The sequence below is a fragment of the Crocodylus porosus genome, unplaced genomic scaffold (assembly GCF_001723895.1).
Source record: "Crocodylus porosus isolate Cpor-Errol unplaced genomic scaffold, CroPor_comp1, whole genome shotgun sequence".
Taxonomy (NCBI): domain Eukaryota; kingdom Metazoa; phylum Chordata; order Crocodylia; family Crocodylidae; genus Crocodylus; species Crocodylus porosus.
In genome coordinates, this window is record NW_017728948.1 from 48064495 (window position 1) to 48084723 (window position 20229).

General features: G+C 44.7%; 1 long non-coding RNA gene across 1 annotated transcript in view; it reads left to right on the forward strand.

The window, feature by feature from the left end:
• LOC109322407 overlaps positions 1–20229 on the forward strand; it is a 67975-nt gene that overhangs the window by 30344 nt on the left and 17402 nt on the right. The window contains exon 2 of the long non-coding RNA XR_002104383.1: positions 7921–7926. This is a non-coding gene — a long non-coding RNA (uncharacterized LOC109322407). The remainder of the gene's footprint in view (positions 1–7920; positions 7927–20229) is intronic.

The following is a 20229-nucleotide window of genomic DNA, read 5'->3' on the forward strand; positions in this document are numbered from 1 at the left end:
CTACACCGCAGACCAAGCCTTGTAGATGGTGCTGATGTAATCTGACCAGGGCCCTGTTATGTCTTGGCCCTCCTTTCCACTCCTGGGGCTCCTCACTGCCCCCCCCCCTCTCAGGGCTCATCACTGCCCTTCCCTCTTGCTCTCGGTGCTTCTCACCACCCCGTCCTGCTCTCAGGGCTCCTCACTGCCCCCTTCTCTCTAGGGCTGGGGCCAATGCACCACAAAGATGCTGTGCCCTCTCAGGTGCCAGGACCCCACACTACTGTGGAGTCCCTATGAGGCCTCCTCCAACCCCTAATAGCCTCACCCGGTCCTCCGGTAAACACTAAACACAAAGCACAAAGCCCCTGGGCTATAACGTAAAGCTAAACTGTCTGGTCAAACAACATTTGAGCCCTACCGGGAAAATACTCCAGCTCATGGCAGCAACCAGTGGATACTCATGCAGTCCCTCCTTGCCCTTCTCCCCGCACTGGCTGAGCTCCCCACTCCTTGGCTGCCAGAGGGGAACTGCCACCCTGGCCTACTGCCTGGGTTTAAGAAGAGATAAGCCCTGCCCCTTCCTGTCAGCAGGCTTTGCTGGTTACCCAGTAACCAGCACCTGTGCTGCCCTGGTGACTGGAAGCTGCACCTCCCCTTTCTCACTGCTAGGCCCCTCTCTTGAGCCATCCCTGTTCTTAGGTGCAGGGCACCTAAGTGCTTTGCGACAGATGGATATGTTAAATCATGACATAAAACAGTTTGAACAGATAGCAGAGAACCCAATTCCATACAAATCAGGTGGTGTATAAAGTGAAAGCTATAACTACTCTTCCACATAATTTAATCTATTTCCCACTGCTTGCTAGTGTATATGTGTGGCTTCCATTACTATAATATATCAGTGCCTCATAAGCTATAAAGCAGTGGTTTTCCACCTTTTTTCATTTGCAGACCCTAAAAAATTTGAATGGAGGTATGGAAGTCCATTAAAGGAACAAGTTCAAGACATCTTGGAAACACCCTAGATTAAAACGTGATTGTTTGAACTCAAAGTTTCCAGGATCTCCTGATTATGAGAGCCATGACTAGCACTGATGACTGTTGGACTGACCACCGCCTCATACATTCCTGCATGTCCATCAGGATTGCTCCTAAATGAAGTATGCAAATGAAGCAGATAAGGCGCAAATTAAACGTCAAGTGCTTGACAAACTGACTCAAGCAGAGAGAATTCCAGAAACTCCTGAATGAATCACTATGAACAGAGCACCCAGAAGGAGTTGAGGAGCACTGGATGGGACTGAAGACAGCCATTCTCTCATCCTGTGAAAATACCATAGGATACAAGACCAGGAAACATCAAGAATGGTTTGACAAAAATGACACTGAAATTCAAGGTCTAGTCAACAGGAAATGGAAAGCTTTCTGTGTCTGGCAGAATGACATCTACTTTGCCATCAAGAAAAATGCACATCAACAAGCAAAATCAGAGGTAAAGAGGAGAACACGAGAACTGAAGAATGAGGGGTAGATTCAGAAATCAAAAGAAATCCAACATTTTGCTGATATCTGTGACACTCATGGCTTCTTTAGTGCTACCAAAGCTCTGGTTCTAGCACTTAAGACTGTAGTCCTCTAAGATCAAAGGATGAAACAACACTCCTGAAAGACAATGAATCCATTAATGCTCACTGGAAAGAACATTTCCAGGACCTTCTGAATCGTGATTCAACTGTCAATGAAGATAAGATCAACAACTTTCCACAAAAAGCAATCAGAGAAGACCTCAGTTTGCCACCTAGACTGCCAGAGGTTGGGAGTGCCATTGGGAAAATGAAGAATAACAAGGCAGCCAGTATTGATGGAATACTTTCAGAGATTTTCAAAGGAGAAGGAAAACAGCTTGCGTGTCAACTTCATGTCCCCATCCTTAAAATATGGAAAAAGGAAGAAATCCCAACCAAACTAAGGGATGCCTTGATTGTTATTATCTTCAAGGAGAGGGACAGAGCTGATTGCAGAAACTACTGAGGCACCTCAGTGTTGGGAAAGTCATCGCCTGTATCTTCACCAACTGCCTTCTCCCACTTACAGAAGAAATTCTTCCAGAATCTCAAAGTGGCTTCAGACCATCTTGAGGAATTGTGGACATGATCTTTACAGCACATCAAATCCAGGAGAAGTGTTGTAGGCAAAATTGACCTGTCTATTTGGCTTTCATCAACCTCTCTAAAGCCTTTGATTCTGTAAACTGTGAAGCCCTATGGAAAATCCTATCCAAAATTGGCTGCCCAAACAAGTTCATCAGTGTTCTTTGACCTCCACGGCAACATGTCAGCAAGGGTTCTCGGCAACAGGAATCAAACAGAACCATTTGAGGTGAAAACTGGAGTGAAGCAAAGTTGTCATTGCTCCAACAGTATACTAAGTCTACATCTATTGGAATGTTTGTTGCTATAGGTGGATTTTATGCATTTCTAGTAGCACTTACTTAAGTGAGTAATCCTGGTAAGTACAACAGGATCAATGGCTGCTGGAATTCAACTGACCATGTCAGTAATGCAGCTAAAATTCTTTTATTAAATTCCAAGGCCAATAGTGGTTAGATAGTTACTTCAAACTGTGTAACTGCTAAAGTTATGGTTCTAAAATACTGTAACAAATAATAGCTATCTGTGATGACAGTATTACAGCATTTATAAATGACCATACTCTCATAGTAGTTACAGTTACAAGTATTTGATCCAATAGTGCAGGGACACAGTTGGGCACCTGGAGTATAGAGGCAGAAACAACTTTCTGGTTGCTGTGGGTGCATCTACACATTCATTAATGTGCAGTAGTTACTGCACATTTAGTTTAGTACTTGCTTAATGAAGTACTAACTAAACACACAGTAATTACAGTTACTGTGCAGTAGCACCAGCACACAGTCTTTTTTTTATGATGCTTACTGCGCAGTAGCCTAATAATAGTATGCAGTAATGTATTAGCACAGTTTTTGACCAGCATGCTGCTGGGCACTGTTATTAGGCCACTGTACAGTAAGTGTCTTTTGTAGACATGCCCTATGTGATCACAACTGCAGTCATAATGCTGCTGGCAGCAGCTGCTTTTTTTTGTTCCCCACTCTTCAAGTTGGCATGCAGGACAGTTGCCCCATTTGTCTCACTCAAGTTATCCCATCCTGACTTGGTCAGAATATTTACAACTTGAGGGAGCTTTGACCTGTTGCATGGTGGTTGGCTCCAACAGGTTAGTTCACACTACCAAACACCCCATCCCTCTATTTTATTCCCCTAGATTTCTTATTAAGTCATCTTCCTCCGTGTTCTGGAACTTGATCAAATCTAGCTTGAAACTTCCATACATGTCTATATGATTTTCCCTGAAATACTAACAGTCAAGAAAATTTTCTGTTTATCCATTCTTAGTGGGTTTTCCTAAACGTCCTGGAAACAAATAGGTGGCAAAGCAGTCTTTTTGCTATTGTCTGACATCTTTCCCCAATGTGAACATATTTATAGTAGCTACTTTGCCTAAGACTTGTCCCTTGCTACCTTGACAACATCAGCATTTTGGTTGCCTCTGTCTTTCTTTCTGCTTAAAACTTGGATAACTGAAGGATCAACCATATTGTCACTTATCACGGAATGCATTTTTAAACTTACTACCACATGATACCTGTACAGACATGAATAAATACTGCTCAGTGTGCATAGTGGTTGTCAAATATTAATGTTCCTTAATAATGCTACTGTCCCCATAACAACTAATAGACTGTTGTTACTTCCTTTGTAATACCAATTGAAAGCTCTCTGAGGTTGGGACCTTTTTTACTTGTCTGTTAAAAAAGATCATTGTTCAAAAATCTAAATATTACAGAAAAATGTTTCACTAATAGCAATATATATCTTTAAAGAGTCTTTTTATTTTATAGATAGATATTTTATACATAAAGTGACAGAGACAAAGTAAAAGTATCTCTCATAAACTGAGTTTGTGTAGGCAAAGAAAGAACACTGAGTTCCCATTTTTTAAATATATATATAGATAGATAGATTATTCACACACGCACACACACACATATAAAAGAATAATCAATTAATGGTTTTGCTTGAGTTGAAGTCATTTTCTTGTTTTTGACTTTTTACAAGTTATTTGTTATTCATTGCTCACTTGGAAAATAAATCTTTATAGCTAGCTACTGAGAAGAAAATATTCTATGTAATTCATGTAATAGAATACAACTCATAAGTTACCTGGAGCACGGAAAAATTAGGAAACAGCCAATGGACTGAAACTATGTAAGGATTACTGAAATTTGCAGCAAGAATAATTAACAAACTGGAAAAGAGCTATGTTCATCAAGTAATTTACTTGCAACAAAACACTTGTCCAGCTCTGTTAACTATTTACAAAGTTCAGAAATTTGGGGTAAAAAAGACAGCCGGAATGCAAGTTAATGTTGATTAAAATTAGCCAAGTGGATGATATATTATATTATTAAATTTTTTATTTGCTTTTGCAAACCACTTTTTCCTAAATATAATCCATGTGTAGGGAAAAGGCCTAAATATAGTCCATAGTATATTTTAACTGATATTGTTGGCTATTGCATTGAATAAACTGTGTTAAAAAACCTTTATATTGAACTAGTTTTACACCTATGATAGTTGAAATATTATAATAAATTATCACATCTCTTGATATAGAGGCACTCCTCAGTTGTTGAACCTCTTCTGAGGGAAAAATTAACAAGAGAGTTGCTATGAGATAATACTGACAATTTTTTACAGAAACTGTGAGATTTGCATTGATCAGTGATCTCATAACCAATGAAGCTTAAATATCCATGTTATTGTGTCATCTGCCTTTCACACCAAAGATCAATAGATTTTTCTATCTTCTATTAAATAAATTATTTCAAAGATGCCCAACAATACTGTTGGTCTCAGTTACTCATGCAACCTGGAGATCTTTTGTGGCATGCCACTGAGCTCTGTCTTTTCATCTGTTCTGTTCAGAATACATGAAAGAAAACAGAAAGATACAGACCACAGTATCTTCTGCATGATACTAAAGGTTCCTGATCTTCATGTCTGACAATGCTGGTGCAGTGGCAAGACTTATTCAATTTCTAACTAAAAAAGAAGGCTCAGGTGCAGTTCCATCCAGATAATATTAAGGTAATTATAATGAGTTACAAGCAGAGACATTATAGAGGCTACATCCATATACCATCTGAATGGGCTTACCTTCTCTTTGTTACTCAGCAAATGTTAAAACTATTGTGCTCATATTAAATCTTCAGGAGCATCCAAACATTAAAGAGTGTTAAACTACGCTAAGTGTCCTCTAAGGCTGCGTCCAGATGAATACAGCCACGTACTATATGGTGCAGCAGACAGATCTATGGTGCCACATACTGTATGTTGTGGTGTTTTTTCTGTATTGCAAGGGAACAGCTTGGAAGGGTTTTTTTAAACCCTGGGTTTCCAGGGGTCAGGAAAACCCATGGAGCAAAAAAAGTGAAGCAGCACACACAATAGCAGTGTGTGCCACCCAAAGCTGGAGTCTGACCAGCCAGAGCCATGGTCTGGTAAGCCTGCAGAGGCTGGCCCAGTGCTGGCCCCAGCCTCCCCTATCCCACTTAGGGTAACTTGCTGCACACCAGTGCATGCATGGCACAGGCATTCCCTGGGGACAACCAGCAGCGGCACATGGTGTGCTGCCACTAGTTGTCCCCAGAAAATCAAATGCCCATTCACATCTGGATGTGGCCAAAGTGTCTTAAAAGTTATACCACTTTGAGAGAGGGTTATCTTTGAGCCATTCTACCTGGCTTCAGCTAAGGTCTTGTTAGTTTGCTCCATGGATATAAAGTAACCAATTCAAAGTCATCCAGTATCCCAGGATTCATGATTCCCAGACGCTCTACCTAAGCTCTATTGCCCAGGCAGTGGTACTGACCCCAACCCACGTGATACCATGCTGCCTACTCCAAGTCTCCAGGAGACTTGATATGGGTGCCTGGTGCAGAGGCCAGGCAAACAGCCCTCTCCTCTCCCACATCTGGGTGGCTCTTCCCTAGCCATGAGAATTTGGGGGGTGCATCATGCCTTTCCTCCCAGTCTCTCATGTTCCTGGGGGAAGAGGATGAAAAAGGCTGCGTAGCACAAAGTATGGTGAGAGCATGAAGTCAGGGACACATGCTTCCGCAGGCTCCACGCTTTTGCTGCAGTTAACCCACAGCTCCTTCGCTCCCAGAGGAGAAAGAGAGTCCTGACCATGTCCCAGCTGGCCAGCCAGTCTAGTGGCAAGTAAGTTGTGCAGGTCTGAGATAGCATGGAGCTTTAACCCATGACTGCTCTGGAACTGTTCTGACTTTAACACTGTCAGACAGTCCACAGATTTAGAATGGTTTAAGGTAACTTGTAACAGCACCTGAGGGAAACAGACCATGCAACAAGATACCTGTATCTTTGTAACCTCAGATTACTCTACTGTAATGAACTCTAGCTCTAGGTAACTTTAGCTCTAAGAAGAAATTGCAGCTAGCATGGAAAGTAGCCACTTACTTATTAAAAGGATATTTTGAGCAAACAATATTTTATTCCAATGTGCCATCGTCTCTATTGGCTTCTAATTGCAATGTAATTTGTTAGTTTTGGCCTACATCAATAAATATTAAATGGTTTTCCCCTAGTTAATTCTTCTGCTCTGGGACATCACCATAGCTGTGTTGACCTTTCTAGTATCATGGATTAAAGGGCAAGATTTAAAGCTTGGATATATTCCATAGCAGCTCCTTCTAGAACTCCTTTTGCTCCCATGTTTTGGGTTTCCTGAGCTGCAAGGCTCAGATTCTGCTGTAGGAAGGCTGTAAGAAGTCTCATTGAAGGGAGATATACTTTTAATGTGGAGAAAGTTATTTCTAGGGTAGAAGTTTATAAGAATAAGGCATCATATTTTCTGAATTTTACCCATTGTTTGCATTTATTCTCAATATTTACAGAAATACCTCAATCTGTCTACATTCTGTAGAGTAGCCATATTGTTTAAATACCTCATACCATCTATTCTTTTAAGTTTAGTAGTTTAGTGTGGCAATTTTAAAATGTATTCATAATAATTCTAATAATAATTCTTTGGATATGGGAAGAAAATGAAATATCATTGATTTGTTGTATACTGCACATGGTGCTTGAAATCTACAAATGAAGTCCATAAACAAATTATTTAAATTGGGTTAAATACATGAATTATTCAAAATATTACAGTATATATTATACTTTTCTATAATGGATTTTTAAGAAATATCAGTTGCCAGCTTCTTTGAAGACACATTATCATCCAAACTGGTAGCTTGGTTAAGACAATCAGCTTGATCTAAAAACACTGTTGCTGATTTCAATTTTTTAAAAGAAATATGAAAGATTATGAAAAGAACATACATTACATTTTATAGACAGCAGAATGTTGGTCCTCATCCTCTACTACTCAATAGCCTCAAGGCACCCCTCAGAAAATACCAGCGCCTAATTTTCACTAATTTTTTTGACTGTAGAAAAATTAGTAGAGAAACTATTCTGCTGCAAGAAACTCAGACCACAACAGAACCAAAATCTTTGATTACTATGAATTCCTGTTTGAAACCTCCGGGTTTATCTTGTGAATCATATTTGCACATCTTAAAGTGCTACCATTGTGCAGCACTCTGTGGCACCCTTGAAAGGAACTCAAGGCACTCCAAGGTCCTGTGGCACCCTGGCTGAGAACCACTGCAGTAGAAGATGCCTTTTTGCTCTGCAGAAATACATATGCTAATTTATGCATTAAAGAGTATCACATTCCACTAAGATAAAGATTGGGGCAGCAGACTCCTGAAAAAAGGCAAGTAGCAGTGGAACCTCATGAAGACCTAACTGTTACAAGGTAAAAGTACAAAAGAAAACCTATACTGAAAATGGTAGACAAGGAAAGCCACTAATGAAAATATTCAAAACCAGTTAAAGTTCTCAGATAAATTTAAGGTACATGAAGCAAAACAAATTCACGCTGGCTGGAAGAATTCAATGAAGTAAGAAGGATGCTAGAGTTTTTTCCAAAAATAGACGGGGGGGAAAAGAAGTTGAAGGTGATTAAATTGATTATGACCCATAATCCTTATTTAGAGCTGATCTGGAGCCTGTTAAACTCACTAGGAGTCCTAGGCACCTATAGATGTGCAGTGAGGCTGCTCCAACATGCTGTAATTACAGTACATCAGAGCAAACTCAATTAATCAAGTCTGCTGAAGTGTGGTAATTACCGCACTCCAGCAGACCTAACTGCCATATGTATCAGTGTCCCCACACTTAAAAAATGGTCTTGGGGGTGTTTTGACTAAAGTTCATCAAACAAGCTTTAGTTAAAGTGCCACTACCACAATTTTTCTAGATTTTTAATTTTAACTAGATGTAATGCACCAGGCACTTCAATTAGAGCGGCTCTTGGAGTTGCTCTAGTTAAAATGCCTCCCTCCTCAGAGCATGTCTATAAATGCCCTGTTCTTGGATCAGGTCCTTACATTTTTCAGTAATAAAATTTAAAACTCTGAGCAATTGGTAAGGAGAAAAAATAGGAAGATATTGGAATATGTGAAAACGTGAATTTAGCCTCTTCAGATTAGTATTCTTAAGTATTAAGGCCCTAATACAGGAAAACCTCTTAGCTTCCATTTCTGCAACTAGCATGTTTTTTCAACACAGAACTCAGGGATTTTACCTTTCATGGATCATAACATGCCAAACTGCTGTACTTTTATAGAAGACTTGCATAATAGAAGAGCACATTTGTTCAGCATTTTCAAATGTGAAATGAATAACTTGGAGTGCTGATATAATTATGAATACCATATCGTGACTAATTACACACACAAAAAGCCCATGAAGAATAGTAACTCTTTCAAGGGGCTTCCAACTTGTCTTTAATTTGATAATAATACTTAGCACTTTACATTTACGAAGTGCTTTACAAACACTAATTAATCCTCACAACACCCTTGTAAAGAAGATAAGTTAGAGTTATTATCTCTGTTGACTTTAATTGTAGTTGTAGGTTCTCAGCCCCTTTGGAAGTCAGGACGAGGGATGGATTCTCGTGTCTATTATGGCCACTTTGTAAGATGGAGGAGAAACAGAAACAGTTCACAGGAGAGAGTCTACAGAAAGTCAATAACTGCACTAAGTTTTGAATTCAGAAGTGCCTGCTCTCAAGTTCTGTACCTGATGTTCTAAATTCCCCTGCCAAAGTATGATCATTCCATGTCCAAATGGGGGATTTATTAATAAGCATGTTAAAGTAAATTAATCTGTTTCATATAGTGGAGATAGGAAAAGTATTTCTTGTTGAAACATTCACTGGCTTAACTCCGGAGAAAATCTTTGCTCTATTTAACTTGAGCTATAAATTAATTTGTAACAAATAATTTATGGTTATTGTCCTTTACACTGTAAAAGTAGCTTTAAAATGACTAAACTGCTAATTATTGCCCTTCAATTTAGTTATGCCTCTTCAGGTGAGTATAGGCACAATTCAGCTTAATCTTAGTGTTCAGGTTTTGCTGGATTGAAAGAAGAACAGATAGGGGCTCCTATCCCTTCCTGAGGATTGCTATATTTTGAGAGCAGGAAAACATTGGTTGTTTAGATGGGCAGGCTGAAGGGACTCATGTAAGATACTGGCCCTTTTACACTTGGCTCTCCTTCAGGCCCCTGTAATGCCCACATTAACAGCTTCTGAATCTTCTGTCTTTTGAGGGGAGAGACACTATATTTTGGAGTTGATTGTTGTCAAGGCACTAGGTGTATTTTAAAGGGTTGAGGGGAGTCTGAAAGAGTTTTCTTTTATTGCCAAAATGCCAAGCTGAAGTATGGATCCTTCCTCCTTCCACTTTGGATGCATCAGACCATGCTCACTTGGAGCTGCATGGGGCGATCCTGAGTCTGACTCCCAAGCTTCCTATCTCTTTTTTTTTTCGGACTCCCACCTGTCTAAAGCTGTCTTGCTTCTGTTCGTCTCCCTTTCCGATTCTTTTCTTGCATTTTCAGTGTTTTTTCCTTCTTTTCCTCTGCTCTCAGTCCCCACTCCTTAACTTCTGGTTTCTTTGCCTGCAAGTTGCTACTTCATAGCTTTTTTCTTTACTGTTTCTTTTTCTTTCTTTCTCTCTTTTTTGCTTCTTTGTTGCGGAGAGTTATCGTTTTCTACATTTTGCCTTTTGAGGGGTGCTCTTAATTCCCCCCCACCTTTTTCTTTTTTTTTTGTTTCTGTTTTTTCATAGATTCATAGATTGTAGAGTCGGAAGGCACCATGAAGGATCATCATGTCCGACCCCCTGCCCCAGGCAGGAAAGAGTGCTGAGGTTGTACAACCCCAGCCAGGTGTCTATCTAGCCTAACCCTAGTAAGCCTCCCTCCCCCGACTTTAAGCCTCCCTCCCCCGACTTTTTTCACTCTACCTCTTTCCCGCTCCCATTTAGTTTTTTATGGCCACATTCCCAGGCACTTATCTCTGTAGTTAATACACACATCTTTTTTTTTTCCATTCCCCTAGCTTTAGCTTTTGAAATTAACCCTGTCCTAGCAGAAATGGCTGCTCTTACACCCAGCAGCTGGCTTGGGGATGCCTCTCAAGACCTCCCCCTTAAACATGGGTTGAGGGTTCACAACCCTCCCTATGTCAGGGTTGAGGTCTGTGTAGGTGCCCTAGCTGGTCTCCTGCATACGTTTCATAGTTTCTAGGGTCGGAAGGGACCTGAGCAGATCATCTAGTCTGTTATGCAGGTCATGTTAATGTGGTCCCAGTGATTTACCTGAATGCTTTCACCCTGGTCAACAGGGTGTGTGTAGAGGGCCTGGACATTGTGAGGGCCGTACACTATCTTGTCATGCCCCTAGGCACCCAGGCAGTGAGGGTGGTGATTTCCAGTGTGCCCCCACATATAACTGACCAGCACCTGGCCAAGGAACTCAAGCTCTATGGGGTTCCTATGAGTCCCTTTTGCTGACTGACACTCAGAAGCAAGGACTTGAAGCTGAAGCATGTCCCATCTTTTCAAAGGCAGGTTTTCATGTTCCTCAGGGAGGGCCTGCAGTCTCTGCCTCGCTCCTTGAACCTCACATATGACAGATGGAGGTTTGTGATTTATTTTTCCTTGGGGGAGACCACTTGTTTCCAGTGTGGTAGCTCTTCCCTCCTAGCAGCCCAGTGCCTGTGGGGGAAAGCAGCCAGAACATCAACAACTGCAGCGGTGCTGACGGATGGCGCTTCCATTTCTGGGACACAGGCCCTGCCCAGTGAAGCCAGGAACTCTTCTCAACCTCCTTTCACCCCTGTTCCATACAAGGGGGCTGGGGTTTCTGGCATGAGAACACCATCCAGCAGAGGGGCTGGGACTATTCCCCCACCCATTCCACCTACAGTGTCCACCCCGCCCCCCCAGTGCAGAGACCCTACCAGGTAGAGAGGCTGCTGCCTCCACTTGCCCCCTGCTTGTCCCAACTGCCCCAGCTGAGGTGGCTGGGGTGGCCGGTGACTATGGTGCCAAGGCCCTGTCGAATGATGGGGCTTGGGCCTCCTCCCAGCCGTCCTCCATCGAAGGCCAGCTGGGTGCAGTCTGGCCCATCCCCTACAAAGGGTGGGCCACATGTCACTAGGAAGAAAAATAATAGAGGAAGGTAAAAGGGGCCTCTCAGGACACCCCATCCTCTCTGAGACCCTCCTCTGCCAGCACCAGGGGGGCCCTGCTGGGGAGCCTGACCCTGTTACAGCTATTATGCTGGAGACCCTGTTGCATGTGACCATGGATGGGGATGACTTAGAGGTGGGGGAGGTGACGACGGGGCATACCAATGCCTTGTTTGTCTCCCAGCTTCTGGAGTCAGGTGGCAGTAAAAGTTATGCAGGATGCCTCTCTCCTGGAGGCCTGACTCAGCGGGTGGCAGAGAAGTCTGCTAAACTCTTGGTTGCATCCCAGCCTACCGAATTGGATGAGGAAGTTAGTGAGATGGAGATCCAGCTTTCTGAGTGTCACAAGTGACCTTGAGAGCAGGATGGCCTCTCTCCCGCCAAGAAGGCAGGGATCAGTTTCTTGGAGCCAGTCCTCGACCTGAACAATGAGAGGAGATGGATGTCCATAGACATTGAGGGTATAGATAGTGCTTTTGTGGGTGAGCTCCCACCTGGGGTGCAGCCTCACCATGCTTCTGTTGGAAATGTCCAGCCCATGTTGGCAGACCCTGCCTGGGCCAGCCCTGACTATGGTGGGTCTCCTGGCCTTTTTGAAGCAGACCAAAGGACAGAAGAATGTAGCAGGGTGCATCACCCAGTGGTGTGCAGATCCTAAACTCTTTGTCAAGGCTGTCAGAGCTGCAGCCAAACTTATGCAACAGGATCTAGGCACTCAGCAGATGGCTTACTGTCTGGAGAAGGTCCCATAGTGGGTAAGAGATGAGTGGAGCTTGGGGGGGTCCTATGAGTAGAGTAGGGTATGATAGGCCTTCCCTGACCTGTCTCAGGTCTTTTGCTCTGCTCTTGGGTGCTCACTCTTCCACCTACACCGTACCTCACTCTTCCTTTCCCATACCCACACCTATGGTAGCCATGACCATTGGCACTTTTAACATCAACAGCTGTCAAGATCCAGTGAAATGGGAGGCTGTCCTGGAGCTCCTGCAGCAGAAGTGGCTGGCCATCACCTTCTTCTAGGAGACACAGTCTGATGGGCTTAACCAGTTGGCTTGGCATGCTGCCCAGCAAGGCCACTTGTTCCTGAGTCATGGTACCAACCTTAGCACTATGGTTGCAACTCTCCTATCACCACAACTACAGATGGATATGGCAGTGGCACAGGAGGTTGTCCCCGGCTGCCAGCTGACACCCTAGCACAACCTCACCTGCTATTCTTCTATGCACGTCTATGTACCCACTGATGGCCAGGAGAAGGTCACTTACTTCGAGACCTTGGCCATCCTCCTGCATGATCCTAGTGAGGATAATGATTTGCTCCTCATAGGTGGGACTTTAACTGCCCCATTGACACATTGCTAGAGTGCACAGGGCCTGAGCCTCACCTGCCCTCAGCCCGCAAGCTGCAGTCTACCCTGGAGACTGCAGGCCTCATTAATGTCTGGCAAGCCCTACATCCTGATGCATACCAGTATACCTGGGCCAGGATGAGTGCCGGTGGTCCATCTGCCACTCCTGTGCAATGGCTACATCATTCCCTCATGCCTGCCAGATTATGGCCTGGCCTGCTGTCAACTGAGCCTGCCAGGGAGAACCTGCGCACAAGTGCCCTATTGGTGATTCAACATCAGCCTGCTTCAAGACTCCTACTTCCGGGACTGCTTCACTCACTTTTGGCAGGGCTGGGAGGCTGCAAGACTGAGTTGCTACTCCTGGAAGATATGGTGGGATGTGTGCAGAGTACAGATCCAGGCCTTTTGCTAGCAGTACAGCCAGCTGTCCATAAATGAACTGCACTACCTTATCCAAGACCTGGAGGAAGATGTGGCAGAGCTTGAAGCCACCCTGCTGGCTGCTGGCAGTGATGTGGTACTGCGCGAGATCCTCCATTTCCACAGGAAATGCCTTCATGACTTGGCAGAGTGTGTGGCCCGTGGACCAAGGATCCTCACCTGCAACCAAGAACTGGCAGAAACCGATGCCCCAACCCACTTCTTCTTCAACCTGGAGTGACAGTGGGCAACGAGTAAAGTCTTAGATCACCTCAAGACCCCCAAGTACTGGGTAATCATGGACCCAGGCGAAGTATGTGAGCATGCCATCACCTTCTATCATGACCTGTTTGCAGCTGAGATGTCCTGCCCTGAGGCCATGCAAGAACTCCATGAGGACCTGCCATGTCTCTGTGTTCTGGAGGCCAGTGAGCTTGAGTGGGAATTTCCTCTGGAGGAGCTGGCAGCCACCGTGGCTGGCCTCACCTCCAGCAAAGCCCCAGGCTTTGACAGGTTAACTTCTGAGTTCTACAAGACCTTTGGGCCTCTCCTCAGCCCCTGCCTCCTGTACGTTTTCCAGGAGAGTCTTGCTGACAAGGTCCTGGTGATCAGCTGTTGCTGAGCAGTTCTCACACTGCTGCCCAAAAAGGGATACCTTGGCTGCATTAAGAATTGGCATCTGGTCTCCCTTATCTGTATAGACTACAAGATTCTGGCCAAAGCATTGTCATGGCCTCCATCACTGGGCTGAGCAGAGCAGCTACATGATGAGCAGGACAATCCAAGAAAACCTGTTCCTGATGCATGACCTACTCACAGCCAGCAGACTCTTCGGCCTAGACATTGGCCTCATCTCTCTGGATCAGGAGAAGACCTTCAACAAGGTGAGCCACGCCTACCTCTTCCAGACCCTGGAGGCCTTTGGCTTTGGATGCCTCTTCACCAGGACCCTCCAGGTCTTGTACCAAGACACCTCCAGCCTGCTCAAGGTGAACGGCATGCTCTGCACCCCATTCCCTGTGTGCAGGGGCATTCATCAGGGCTGCCCCGTCGGACATGCTCTATGCCCTGACCATCAAGCCACTGCTGCACATGCTGCAGTGCCACCTGAGTGGTGTGGCCTTGCCATTAGCCATGGGCCCATCCATTGGCCCTCCACTCCAGCTGTCAGTGTATGTGGACAACATGACCATTTGTCTTAAAACTCAGGAAGACATGTGGGCCCTGATGGATTGCCATCAAGTCTATGGATGTGACTCCTTGGCCCATATCAACTAGACCAAGAGTAACACCCTGCTGCTTGGCACATGGATCAGTGTGACCCCCTGGATTTGCCAGGGGGCCTCACCTGGTGCTGTGAGGGCCTTGAGGTCCTGGGCATGTTCCTGGGGCCACTGATCTTCATGGCGCATAACTGGGATGGCCTTGAGGAAGGGTGAAGACCCACCTACAATGGTGGTGTTGCCACCTACCCAGCCTCTCCTACTGTGGATGTGTCTTCATCACAAAGAATTTGGTGGTGGTGACCCTGTGACACTGGTGTGCCATACTTGACCCACCATAGGACCTACTCAAGAGGCTCCAGTGCCTCCTGGTAGATTTTTTCTGGGATGGGCACAATTGGCTCCCATGAGCTGTTCTTTACCTACCTGTCACGGTTGGGGGGCGGGAGGGGGCAGAGCCTGGTCGACATCAGCTTTGAGCAGGAGGTCTTGCTGTTGGACCTCACACTCCTGAACTGGGCAGTGATTCTGGCTTTCTACTACAGCATAGCATAAGCCTGGCAGACCACCTTCTGCCTTCAGCCCTTGGCCTGGCATCTGCAGTTCCCACAGCTGCTGAGGGAGCCCCTGGTGCACAACTCAGCCCTGAGGTTCCCTGTGCTGAGGCTGGTCTCTGCCAGCCTCACGGCTGCACTCATCCAGGCACGTCTTTCACCTGAACCACCTCCTTGATCCCACTCAGTTAGCCTGGCTTTCACCCAAGGCCCTGACCACCCTGCTAGGCATGCGCTCCATCTTCAGTGTGAGCCATATCCTGTGTGACATCCAGGCTCCCTCCCACCAGAGGCAGCAACCACCCTGGATGAACATCTCTGGGTATGCCAGGTCCCTCATGCTGTGGATGCCCCAAGCAAGGCTTTTCCCATGCTGCCAGTCACCACGGCTCTGGCCAGCAAGTTGGCCAGCAGTCCTGGCACCCTGTTGACACTCCCTGTGCCTCCTGACAGTGACATGAGTTGCCTCTTTACCTTTCTGTCATGTAGAGGTCTATATGTCTGGGTGATTCATGTCCGCCATGCCCAGGTGCCACACCGTGGCAACGGCACCTGGGGCTTCCAGGTTCTCCACCAGCCCAGCCAGCTTGGTACACATTGTATAAGCCTCCAACCAGCAAGAAGACTGGCAACCTGCAATGGCAGTTGCTGCATGGCATCCTAGCCACTGGCATGCTTGTGTTCTACTTTGACCCAGCTGCCTCAACAGCCTGCCCCTTCTGCTCTGGGGGCATTGAGAACAACCTCCTGCACACCTTCCTCAACTACCCCACCTGTGGCTGCTCTTTGGCACCCACAAGCTGCCACTGTGGGTGCTGGGCAAGAACCTCTCGGAGACCACCTATGTGTGATCCTACCCATACCAGGCAGCCAAGTAGGGCACCATCTGCCTGGCTTGCTGGGACTGGCTCAGATGATGAAATCAATTCCTATTTTTGTTCACTGCAGGCCCAGTCGTCCACTGTACACCCCCCCAGGAGACGCGTCCAACGCAGGAGTGGCAGAAGGTGTCCACCAGATGCAGAGGTGCTCAGACTACAGTGGTGGAGGCTCCCCAGGTACAACTGGGGAACAGGTATGAGGCCCTGGTAGCCGTGATAGAAAACGATGAAGGGGATGCCTACAATGGGGATGATGCCACTCCCCACATGACACAGACAGTGCAGAGAATGAACACCTGCAAAGAAAAAATGGTAAAGAAAAACCCTGAATGCACTGGCTTCTGCAGCAGCCTTGGGGCTTCTGGGGACTCATGGCAGAGCCCCCCACGCAGTGTGGGGCAGTGGGGAGGTAGTGGGGATTGCCCCCTGCTGGGGAGGAGCCAGTGAGTTCAGGGGTTTTCGTAGTTTAATTTTTAAGGGTCTGGGAGCTGGGGTGGGCAGGGCAGCCATGGGGGGCGGTGCTGGGAGAGCAGGCAGAGGTTGGGGGGCTCATGAGAGAGCCCCACTGTGTGGTGTGGGGCAGTGGGGCTCAGCAGGGATTGCCCCCTGCCTAGCAGCAGCCAATGAGTGTGGGCAGGACGGGGTAGCCATTGAGAGCAGGTGGGTGATGGGGCCTGTGTGATTTGGAGAGTCACCTGATTTGGCAACAGCCAAAACTTCGAATCAGATTTGGCAACAGCCAAATCTCTGAATCAGATTTGGACAAATCGATTTGGGACGGTGATTCAAATCACCAAATTGAATCACTGTCCCCCAAATCAGCTGACTCTGAATCCGAAGTGAATACTAGCTGCTTCGTGCAGGCCTAGTAGACATCCATCACTATAACTATTTATATGTTTCTAGTAGCATCTAGAATGTCACTGTACAAATATGAAGGAAGGTTCAACCAAATATTTGGATCAGATTAAGTACTTCGGAGATTCAGTCCTTTCCTTAACCATGTTGTAGGGGCAAAGCATAGAGGGTGCATGCGGGTGCACACGCACCCCCTGCAGGTGGCAGCACACCCCCTGCAAAAAGGCACTTCTGAGACTGTCAGCAGTGCCTGCAGGCAATCATCACTTACCACCCTGCCACCCGAACTGCCGGCAGCATCTGCGGGCGGTCCACGATCACCCTTGGCAACCGCCAACACTGCCGGTGGTGCCTGTGGGTGGTCACCAACCCTGATCAGTGTTCACCTCCCCTCCCACTACTGACAGTGCTGGCAGCATCTGCGGGAGCTCCCTGCTCACTGCTGCCAGGCTCCTGCTGCTGCCACTGTGCTCCTGCCACCACCAGTGCAGCCATGCCCCGCCAGCCACCAGGGGCACATGCTGTTCATGCCATGTTTTTTAAGAAGGCAGCTGTCTTTTGATACATGTCATCGTATTTTGGTCTTCCTTGGGGAAACATTGCAGATTTAAATGCTTTCTGAGAATGGAAACAAACAGGAAATGGAATAGTAAGGCCCTTCTATGTGAAGAAGAAAAAGATGTACACAGCTGAATATCTTGTACTATGAACTGCATTTGTATTACCCCCTGAATTTCAGAATTCATATAAATTCAGAATGAAATTCTGATCTCGCTGAAATAACAAACAAAATTACAATTAAATTCCATTGGAAGCAGGATGTTGCCTTAATGATTGTTGGGGGGAAGTGATTGAGGTGTGAAACATGACTGAAGCAGCAGATTGATAGCTAGCAAAGATGTGACAACTGCAGGGAAATATGAAGTATGGGGAAATAGAAAAGGCTGCCTGTGGAAGCAGAGATGTAGGAGTGCAGTTCTGTGTCTGCAACAGACATGCTGTTGCTGCGATCCCATCTCCCCTCCCCTGACTAGCACCTCAGTCAGTCCTGAAAATCTTTTTCTTTTCTTTTTTTAAGAAGAGACTAAAAGCAGTTGAGAGGCATTGTCAACACAAAGGAAGATTAGCATATCAGACAAGAAGAACGATTGACTTTGAAGGCTGGAGTAGGAGAAAATTAGATGAAATCCAATAGTCTAAAGTGCTAGGTCATGCCCATAGGGACTAATAACAAGTATTTCTGCTTGATGGTGAGAGATTATCTGTTGGAAGTAACTGAGGAGGAGAAAAATCCTGGTGTATTAGGATTACTGACACCACAGTGGCATTGCCAACCAAGAAAAAAGGCAAATGAAGCCCTAGGATATATTGGGTAAATTATTTCCAGGAGGAAAAAGGAAATATTAATTCCATTTTGTCAGGCCCTGGTGAAACCTCATCTGGAATCATCTGTACAATTTTGGTCACTCTTGTTCCAGTTTGAGTTCATCATTTGTAAACAGGTGCAAACAAGGGCTAGTAAAATGATCAGGGATTGAGAAGCTATATGCATCTTATATATGCATCAAGAGGAGACTAAAAGAACTTGGCCTGTTTAGCCTAGCAAAATGAAAGCTTAAAGGGGATATGATTGCTCTATATAAAATATCAGAGGGGTAAACACTAGGGAGAGAAAATGGCGATTTTAGCTAAATAACAATGTTAGCACAAGAACAAATTGGTAAAATCTGGCAATGAATTCACTGAGACTAGAAATCAAAAGAGGATTTATAACCCTGAGGTTTATGGAATCAAAGTAGCAGGAAAAAAAACAAACTACTCGGTTTTAAGGTGGTGTTTGTGATGCTGTTTTCTGCAACAAGAGGGGAATGGACTTAATTACCCAAGAGGTCCCTTCCAGACCTAGGTTCATACGAGCACTGGAAACTTTAATTTCTGTGTTATCATTATACCAATGCAGTGGTGTAGCTGTAGGCTCCTAGAGATTGTTTCTCTTCTTATTAATTATTGGAGCAATTGGAAATGACAGAGGCAAACACAGAAATGCCACTTCTCAAGTCTGAATGCAATTCCCCACTTAGAATCCTAATGCCATAAAATGCCATCTGTTTTAGAGGATGTGTTGTCTCTTTTAAAGGATCTCTCCATTAGTCAAAGGACTTCAGTCTGCACAATCTGAAATCCCTTCAGAAGAAGTGCTATTTCAAGGCACCAGAACTGTAGACCAGTGGTTTGCCCCTACCCCCCACTTTTTTTTAAGGGCGGCAGGGAAATTGATCCTTTCAAGCCCTATGTCATAAGGTTGGCTTGATAATGTTACAAGTATGTTTAGAGTGAGGGAAATGGTGATTTGTGCGGATGTTGAAGAATTATTGATTAAAAAATATTTAAGAATAACCACTGGAGTGCAAGTAGAATGTTCTTTGGCTATGTGTGTAATCCTTTTGTCTACATTTAAACAAAATATTCTAGAAAATACTGTAACTGGTGAAGAATAAAATAGAGAAGATGATGGTAAGGGTGTTAATATTATGTATTTGTAAGTGCAAATATCTCACAGTCTTGGAAAATAGCAGCAATAGCATGCAACATATTTCCTGTACGTGCCCGGTCAAAGATGCTAAACAACCCAGATGGACTTTAGCATTTTGAATACTGAATGATTCTAATGCTACCTGCTGACCATCGTTTAAAAAATTAATACGCCTAACAAAATGGAAACCTGTTAAATTAGCAATGTTTAAAATGATTGACAAGAAATTATTCTCTGAGATCTATTATAGATATTAAATTGTTCTTCTACATTATCTTATACTGTAAATACTCTTAACATTCACCTGTCCTCTATCAGTTTAAAAGGTGCAATTTACTACATATCCACTATGATATCATATTCATCTGAGAAATTATTTTTGATACAATTGGAGGTTTAATGCAAACCCAAAGGGAATAACAGGCAAAGCAATGCTGCTGCTTTTGTAGCAAAACCCCCAGTTTTTCTTTTATTTTTTTTCATTGCTTTTGCTCCCCTTCTCCAATCATTTCTGACTTTTTCTCTCCCTCTCTATTCCCTATAGTAAGTATAAGTAAGCTAAAATGTAGGATAAACTTTAACCATTTTTATTTTGGTAGCAAGTTTTTGGTTTTGGATATCCACTGTTTTATATTGTATTATTATTAGGTTTGTATTGATTTTACTGTTGTATATTGTATTATTATCATTTTTGTA